General features: G+C 37.1%; 1 long non-coding RNA gene across 1 annotated transcript; it reads right to left on the bottom strand.

Moving 5' to 3' along the window:
* On the bottom strand, positions 7891 to 8334 carry LOC110269860. Its single transcript, XR_002358616.1, has 2 exons — positions 8219 to 8334; positions 7891 to 8137 (listed from the first exon to the last, which is right to left on the bottom strand). It is a non-coding gene; the product is annotated as an uncharacterized LOC110269860 (long non-coding RNA).

Below are 9287 nucleotides of genomic sequence, written 5' to 3'. Positions count from 1 at the left end.
AAATGAGGAATTGATTGATGTATATTTCGAGTATGGAGTGTCAGTGCCGGAGGTGTTAGAGGGAGATAACACAGTTGTGTACTTGGATGACGATGGTGGAGAGGGGTGTAATGCAAGTACAGATGCTGATGTGAGTCCCCCACTCAATGAGACTCATGCACTCATAGTTTCTCCTATCCCGAAGGTTGTACCCAATAGTTCTTGCAAATTCAGTCCCAAAAAAAACAAAACATCTCCACGTCAATCACAACCATCACACTCCAAAACCAAGATGCCTACAAAAAATACTAATCCTCCCATGACAACCAACCCTTCCAAGAAGACCAACCCCCCAAAGCCCACCAAGGCCACCAAAACCAGCCAGCCCATGAAGCCTAGTCAGAGCACTAAATCAGATAAGAGCAACAAACAGAAACTGTCCAAGAAATCAAGTATTCGTAGGAGACCCTGTACACGGTCTGCTGCTAGAGGATTCAGGAGCAAAGTGTTTAATAATGAAGTTCCCTTTGATGTATCTTCTGACTCCTCTGACAGTGAAGAGGATAGCCTATTTAAGCCAGGTCCAGATGAGGGTAGTTCCTCTGATTCTGAGGCTGCAGGGAATGATCTTAAAAGTGGGAGTAGCATTAGGAGAAACATGGTACATGCAGCGGTGGGTAAGAGAAATATTAATCCACTAGGTAAAGGGAAGGAGAAGATATTGCATGAAGACAACGGTTTGGTGCATGAGGCCAGGTGAGCGACGCTAAGGTTGACCTTGGGTTCATGAAGGTGCAGAGGATGGACTAGACCCAGGTGTTGACTCAGATGGCACCAATTCTTGGCACTCAGAGGAGATGAAGATGCCTCCAAACTCAGAAGATAAGCTGGAGGAAGGAAATGATTCTGAAGAGGCATCTCCGCTGTTTAGGGAGGGTGCAAGGTTTGGAGAGCTGCATCTTGAGGTTGGCATGAAGTTCGGAACAAAATGGGAATTTAGAGAAGCTGTGAGGGAATACACAATCCAAGAGGGTAGAAGCATAAAGTTAGTGAAAAATGATAACATAAGGTGCAGGGCGGTGTGTAAGGTCAAAGAGCGTCCATGGGTGGCTTATGCATCAAGAGACCATGAAGACACCTGTTGGCAAATTAAGACCTTCAACGATGACCACATTTGCCCAAAAGAGGACAAGAATAGGGCTGCCAACAGGAATTGAGTATGCAGCAAGCTTGTAAAGAAGGTGAGAAAGTATCCAAATTTTAGACACTGCGAGGCTACAACTTACTTCAAGACACGGTTTGACTTGACACTGAATAAGAATTCAATATCCAGGGCATTAATGGATGCTAGAAGTGTAGTGTACGTGGATGAGAAAGAGCAATATAGGATGGTTAGGGATTATGGTATGACGCTGTTGAAGACTAATCCCGGGTCCACTGTACAAATATGCACCACCCCCAACCAGATGGTGAAGTTACCTTTGATAGGATGTATATATGCTTAAGCGGTTGTAAAAATGGGTTCAAGGCTAGCTGCTATCCTTTGATAGGTCTGGATGGTGCTTTTCTGAAGACAAGGTTTGGTGGCCAGATTTTGTCAGCCGTGGGGTTAGATGCAAATCACCATATCTATGTAATAGCCTGGGCTATTGTCAGAGTGGAGAATACAGAGACATGGAGATGGTTTCTTGAGCTACTTCATCAGGACTTGGATTACTCTAAAGATCATGACTGGTGCTTCATATCAGATATGCAAAAAGTATGGAGCACTTATATTTATTGTCCTACTTTGATTTTATTGGATATTGATGGTTAGATGTTCCGTTAAGACTTGTGCTGTTATATGCTTATATGAAAAACTTGTAATTATGTTGTTATACAAAGATTGCTGCTATATGGAGAATTGTGCTTTTATTGGATATTGATGGTTAGATGTTCCATTATTGATGGTTAAATGCTTATCTGTTATATGCTCATATGCTTACATGCTTATCTTTTACATTCTTATCTATGTAGTATACATGCTCATATGATTATATGCATAACTATTATCAGAAACATTGCTGCTAGAAATGACAAATAGGAATTGGATTAATCAGGGTGTCCTGTAAACCTTTTATATAGTTTAGCTCCTGGATCATTGTCTGATTATCTGCATATCTGTTAGGGACTTTTATCGGGATCGATTGTAAAGTTTAAGGACCTTTATGGGGATAAGCATAAACGTCAGGGACTATTATGGGTCACGAATACAAAGTCAGGGTCATATATGTGTACATTTTGTTGAAGCTATATATGTATAATGTTTCCTGAATCTGGCAGGGACTGATATCAGCAGTGAAAGAAGTGATGCCTGATGTGCATCACCGTTTTTGCGTCTGGCACTTATGGAAAAATTTTAACAAGAATTGGAAGGACTTACAGCTATGGAGATTTTTGTGGGAATGTGCAAGGGCAACAACATACCAAGAATTCAGGGATGGAATGGACAAGATCAAAAGGTTAAATGAGTATGCTCAGGCATATTTAGAAAAGTGGCTGATGGATGCTTGGACCAGAAGCTTATTCAGCCATAAGCCGAAGTTGGATAGCATCTGTAACAACGCATGCGAGGTGTTCAATTCTAAGATCAAGGATGCACGAGCCAAACCCATCATAACATTGCTGGAGGAGGTAAGGATGTTTGTTATGTGCACCATAGCGAAAAATAAGGTAAAGCTGAAGAATCACACTGGGAAACTCACACCGGTTATAAAGAGCAAGCTGGAAAAGGTTAGGAAAGAATCCAAGTATTGGAAGCCTATTTGGACTAGGGATAATGAATACAAAAAATTTGAGGTGCACGGACATCCAACTAACCATGTTGTGGACATAGGAAAAAGATTGTGCACCTGCCAATTTTGGATGCTAACGGGTAAGTTGATTGAGTAACATAATTTTCTTTATGCATTTTATTTACTTCAACCATAACTATTATCATGTTTCACGTCACTGTTTGGCAGGTATTCCGTGTGTGCATGCTTGTGCTGCCTTCTCTCGTGTGAATAAGCAGCCAGAGGGACTTCTGTCACAGATGGCTGACCATGGAATCATACAGGGAAACTTATAACCACCACATTAATCCAATTCCGGGGCAACCAATGTGGGAGCAAGCAGAGGACTGTAACAGGCCACATGCCCTTAAAATCAAGACAAAACCTGGAAAAATAAAGATGAAGAGGAGGATGGATGTGGATGAGAAGAGTGGTTTCGGAACTAAGAAGCCTAAAGTTGACCCAAAACTGTCGGGCAATACTGCAGATGGTGTACACCTAAAAAGACAGTTGGGAACCTTTACATGCAGTTTCTGTGGTGAAAAGGGGCATATGAAGAGAGGCTGCAAAAAGAAGAGAGATGCTGATGCTGCCGCTGCTACTGAGGCAGCTAAGAAGAAGAAAAATGATGAAGGACATCCTGCGCCTGAGCAGCATGTTCAGCAGCCCCAAGACAATTCTGGCCAAGCAGATTTGGAAAGCACTCCCCAGGAAATCGAGATAAGTCAACCTATTGCTTTTGAGCAAGAGGATTCTCAAAAGGTAAATAAAATTTAACATATTCAAGCTTTTATTATTTCCGTGCATCAATCATACTTAATGCCCAAGTTTTTCTCCTATAGGATCCTGGACCGAAAAGACCTTCCAAGCTGTCACCAAGAAGACGATCCTCTCTGCCGCCAACCACACCAACAGTAAACCCCTTGCAGGGTGCATCTTCAGCAACGGCTTCAAAGTTTGCCAACTTGATGCAGTTCATCCCAACGCCAGGATTTAAGCCACCAAGAAAGAAGAACTGAAGACTTTAGATATATCTACTTAGGAGTTTCTGTTTTGTGTAATTAGGCTTTTCCATCGTACAATGACTAGATGGTGAATTGTGATCCAAAGGCCTTTTTGATATGCCTTACTTTTGATTAAACTACAGATAGCAGCATAATGGTTTCTAGGCTGCCTTTTACCTTCATCTTTTGTTGTTTTTGGATAAACAATGGAATTTATCTTAATATACTATGCTTTGTGGTTTACCATTCAAGAAGCAGTTTTTTTTTTTTTTTTTATATAAACAATGGAATTTATCTTAACAACAGTTTCATAGTTAACAGCATTTTTCATTCCATCAACAAGCACTTTGAGTGCTCGGAGCTCTATCTGGAAGACTACAACGAAAAAATCGGGATCTTGAGGATTAGATTAGATGTAAACAAGGCACTCTTCCTAAGAGATTGGATTATATAATGCATGAAACAATTACCTATTGAGGATGCGCAATAGAGAGATAATGTTCGGGTTAGTTACCAAATGTGTCGGGTCTGACATTATAACCAACACGTGAGCTCACGGCTAATAGGATAGGCATGCATCATGTACATTTGTTTGCTATAGTTTTGGTGTACATAATTGTCTTTAGTTTGCCTAGCTGATTATGCTGCTTAACTGGTAGCTGGTCTACTTGTTCTAATTATGCTTAAATGTGATTGCTTTGTATTTACTTTGTGATTGATATTGATCCTACTGAATTAAATATATGACTGATAGATCTTAAGACTGAGGAAAGACAATGATGATGTACCGGAAACAAATGAGACTAGACGTGTATATATAGCTGAAATTTTAGAAGATTTAATTCTGTTGAGATTAGTTAAAACCCTAGGCTTGAACTTCTGTGATGTTGGAGATTAGAATTGCCTAGTCCATATTTCTTTATGTAGTCTTTATTTGGAACTATTACCCTATTGAGAACTTTTGGGTTCTCACTTGTCGTGAATTTTTTGTTTTTCAGATGCAAGACATGACGCACCTCGCTGAGTGTGCGGGATCCAGTTTGGCAAAATGAAAAAGATCTTTTGAAGTTTATTTTGGCTTATTCATAACTTTTTCCACTTTTGAAAACTTTATTGTATATTTCTTTTTAGAGGTTTTTATTTGGAGAAAACATGATTTCTATTTTGTATACTTTTCTAGTTTTGTAATATTCTAACTGTTACTTACGTTAGTGTTTTATGTGTGTGATGATGACTGTCGATTTTATTTGTCTTTCCTTTAAAGGCTCCTAACTATATTATTATTCTTCAAGTAATATGTATGTATCTTTTTTATGTGTCGTGACGCCTCACCAACTTTAATTTACGACTATAGCGTAAAGCTATGTGTGGTTTGGTGTTATAGATAATATAACAATTGGGAACTTAGTCGTATTTACTCACATATTCCAAAAAGGATTGCAATGGAGATTCTGTACTATGGAAGAGACCAAGCTACAAACGCCAAGGCAGGTTGGTTGTGGAATGACAATGAATATTCAGCTAAATTAGGTTATTACTGGCTACTAGAGTGCACAGTGACTTGGGATACTGGTTTGAATTGGAAATGGCTTTGAAAACTATCCTAATTTGGTTGAGCTTACACGAAGTCCTTCCAACTGCAACTATATGGCACCGTCGTCATATGACAAGTTCCGATAGTTGCAAACATTGTTGATGCCATCAAGAAAATGCTTTTCACTGCATTAGGGATTGCCTCAAAGTAGAGAAAGTATGGAGGATATTAGGTTTTATTGACGCAACCTTTTTCATTGAGCAATATTTTTTTAATTGGATCAAGAGGGGTTTTGGAAGTGAGAAAGCCATGACATTTGCAGCTGATTGTGGTGTGTGTGAATTGATAGAAATGACAACTCAAACAATTCGACAATATCAATTGCTCTCAAAACTTGATCCATGAGGGAATTGTTTAATAATTCGGAGCTTACATCTTCTCATGGATGGTTCCAATTACCACTAAGTCTCAGCCTGAACCGAATTTCTCAAAACTCAATTATTTTGACGGTGGCGTATACCATGAAGAGGAGCTTTCTGGTTTTGGGTGTGTGCTTTGAAATGATGCAGGTAATTGGATTCATGGGTGTTCGGGTAACGTCTCTGGAGTGAGTATCCTAAGAGTTAAGATTTGGACGATTTGGCGTGGTTCACTCATGGCGAGAGAGTTAAGAGTTGGGCTATTGATTTGTGAAAATAGATTTCATTAAAGCATTTTCATTGGTGAACAATTAGAGGATTTCAGATAAATATAAAAAGAAGAAACTACTACATATCATTTTTCAGCTCAAGCACAACATGAGTTTGGATGTCAAATTTATTCTTATCAAAAGAGAATCCATATATGTGGTAGATTAAATGGCAAAAGATGGAGCCGTAAAAATGTTAAGAGAAAAATCTTAAACGGCTCCTGACAATTACTTCTAAAGACAACGAGGTCCTTAACAAAAATAAAAATAATTCGGTCACTGAGCTTTACTTTTATAGGATTGATTAACTTTTGTGTTGGTATTTTTTTTTGTTTTTTTGTTTATACAGAAACTAATCAGTCTCATAAATAGATATTTTTTTTTGTTAAAGGCCTTGTAGTCCTTTCGAGATAATTGTAAGAGATCGGGTTGAGTATTCAACCCTTCGATAAGATTACAACCTAGATATAATTTAAAAATTTATCTTATCTTATGATCTTTTAAATATTAATTTTTTTCTTTCTTTTATTTTTTTTATTCTGTACATTAAAAAAAAAACAAATAAATAAGCTCCTTATATCTGACAATAAATTAACAGCTAATTGTTAACTTATTAGGCAAAATGTTATGTTTGTTATCTATTGTAATGAAGATCAAAACATATTTTTTTTTTGGGAAAAAATACCTTAATTTGAAAAAGCTTTAAACAAGTGACTACACGTCTACACCGCAAGAAATTTTCCTGCACAAGCACAGTTCCTCTTCAATCAAATCTCACGTGGTAGGATTATGAACGTGGAAAGATCCAAAATCATGGAACAATAAAATACAGATTAACATGGAGATTGGAGAATTCAACGTCACATGCTTTTGTATTGCTTTCACTTCAAGATACACGGTTTCCCAGATCTTGTTTATTAGTACTTTGCAGTCCACTTGTTTATTGTATTGTATTATATTAATTATTATTGTTAATTAGCAATAGTAGTGGAGGTTGCTGTCAAAGTTCCAAGGGGACCGGGCCGGGTCTATTCCGACGTGATTCTTTTTGCCTCAGACTGCAGGCACAATCATATTCATATCAATTTTACCTTTCCCATAAGGCCCGTTAATGAGATTTGGAATTCTGGATCACCACTTCATATTATAGTACCTATAAATCAGACATTTTGAATACACCAGAGAGAGTTTAATTAATTTTGGTCTTGTGGACAACAAGTGGCTTTCAGGTAGTGTTGGGTTAAAATTTGCAGCAAAGGTGTAAATTTAATTTTTTATCGGGTGTATTTATAGTCTGTGTTTGGGTGTATTATGCAGATCTCTATGCAGACCGTCATATATGGGTTCCAATCTATCTGGATCACCACTTCATATTATAGTACCTATAAATCAGACATTTTGAATACACCAGAGAGAGTTTAATTAATTTTGGTCTTGTGGACAACAAGTGGCTTTCTGGTAGTGTTGGGTTAAAATCTGCAACAGAGGTGTAAATTTAATTTTTTATCGAGTGTATTTATAGTCTGTGTTTGGGTGTATTATGCAGATCTCTATGCAGACCGTCATATATGGGTTCCAATCTATCTGGATCACCACTTCATATTATAGTACCTGTAAATCAGACATTTTGAATACATCAGAGAGAGTTTAATTAATTTTGGTCTTGTAGACAACAAGTGGCTTTCAGGTAGTGTTGGGTTAAAATCTGCAATAGAGGTGTAAATTTAATTTTTTATCGGGTGTATTTATAGTCTGTGTTTGGGTGTATTATGCAGATCTCTATGCAGACCGTCATATATGGGTTCCAATCTATCTAGATCACCACTTCATATTATAGTACCTGTAAATTAAACATTTTGAATACACCAGAGAGAGTTTAATTATGGAAAAAAAATTTACTTATAATTGGATCAAATATATTTACACCATGTGTTCAATTTCTTACAAGAGTATATAACAGTTACATTAATCAGTGACAATATCATTAGAATCTATCTGACAAAATGGACTCAATAACAATGAGGATGGCCTGGACAGTCTTATTGCATCACTTCTCCTCGCTCATATTTCTGAATTTCTCACTCAACAGATGGGTTGCACACTTTAGGTCCTTGATTTGCTGTAAACAAAGCAAAATTAGAGTTAGATATATTTCTATTATGAAAAACTGATTTGATCGAAGACATATATTTGTTCTTACATTTTTTTCAGCTTGGTTTCTGCCTGCCATTTTTTTTGAAATGAAAAATACACCCATAGATATCAGTAAGATACACCCATAGATATGAGTCAGATACACCCATAGATATCAGTCAGATATCACTCAAATACACCCAAATGATTACAGAAATACACCCAAAGAATTACAGAAAATACACCCAAACGGTTACAAGAATTCACCCAAACGATTATAGGAATACACCCAAAGGATTTAAGAAAATACACCCAAAATTCGTTGAAGTACATCTTATGCATAATTCAGAACTCTTTCTCTTTCTCCTCCTCATCTTCTGCTGCTTCTTCTTCTTCAAAAACGATTTTACCATGAAAAATCGAAAAAAAAAGAGAAAACAGAAAGAAAAGACGTAAATGAAGAAGAAGAAAAAGAGGAAAATGAGGAAGAAGAACGTGCAGAAACGAAAGAAAAGGAGAAGAAGAGTAAGAGGAAGAAGAACGTGCAGCAAGAAGAAGAAAAAGAATTTTAGAAACCATGAAAATCGAAAAAAAAAACGAAGAAGAAGAAGAAGAAGAAGAGGAAGAGGAAGAGGAAGAGGAAGAGGAAGAGGAAGAAGAAGAGAAGAAGAAGAAGAAGAAGACGAAGAGGAACCGTTTGAGTGGGCGCGTGTAGTTACGCTCCATTCAAAATGAGTTAATGCGCGTGTTAATGAAGTTTGGGCTGATAACTTGTAAAACTTGTACGGCCTTTTTACTTGTATGTGTAGCAGGCCCCTATTCTTATTAGGGTCAACTAAACAATCAGGATCAAATTATCTCAATCAGATTATTTATCCACTAACTCACACCAACGGTTAATTAGGTCATTTATCCAACTCAAAAATATAGTTGAGTTATCAATTTAACAACAAACTACTCAAATAGTCAAATAAATAAAAACAGATTATGCTTTTTCAATTCAAATCTTATGAGCTTTACAAAATGCTGGATTGACAAAATTCTATCATAAATCTTGGAGTGATCCATGTGATAGGTGAGATAAAGAGATTGATATCTATCACAAACTTACTAACCCAAGTAGCAAAATAATAAAT

The sequence above is a fragment of the Arachis ipaensis genome, chromosome B03 (genome assembly GCF_000816755.2).
Source record: "Arachis ipaensis cultivar K30076 chromosome B03, Araip1.1, whole genome shotgun sequence".
NCBI lineage: Eukaryota > Viridiplantae > Streptophyta > Magnoliopsida > Fabales > Fabaceae > Arachis > Arachis ipaensis.
Note: the sequence above shows the minus strand (reverse complement) of the source record. Positions and strands in the feature narration are given on the sequence as shown.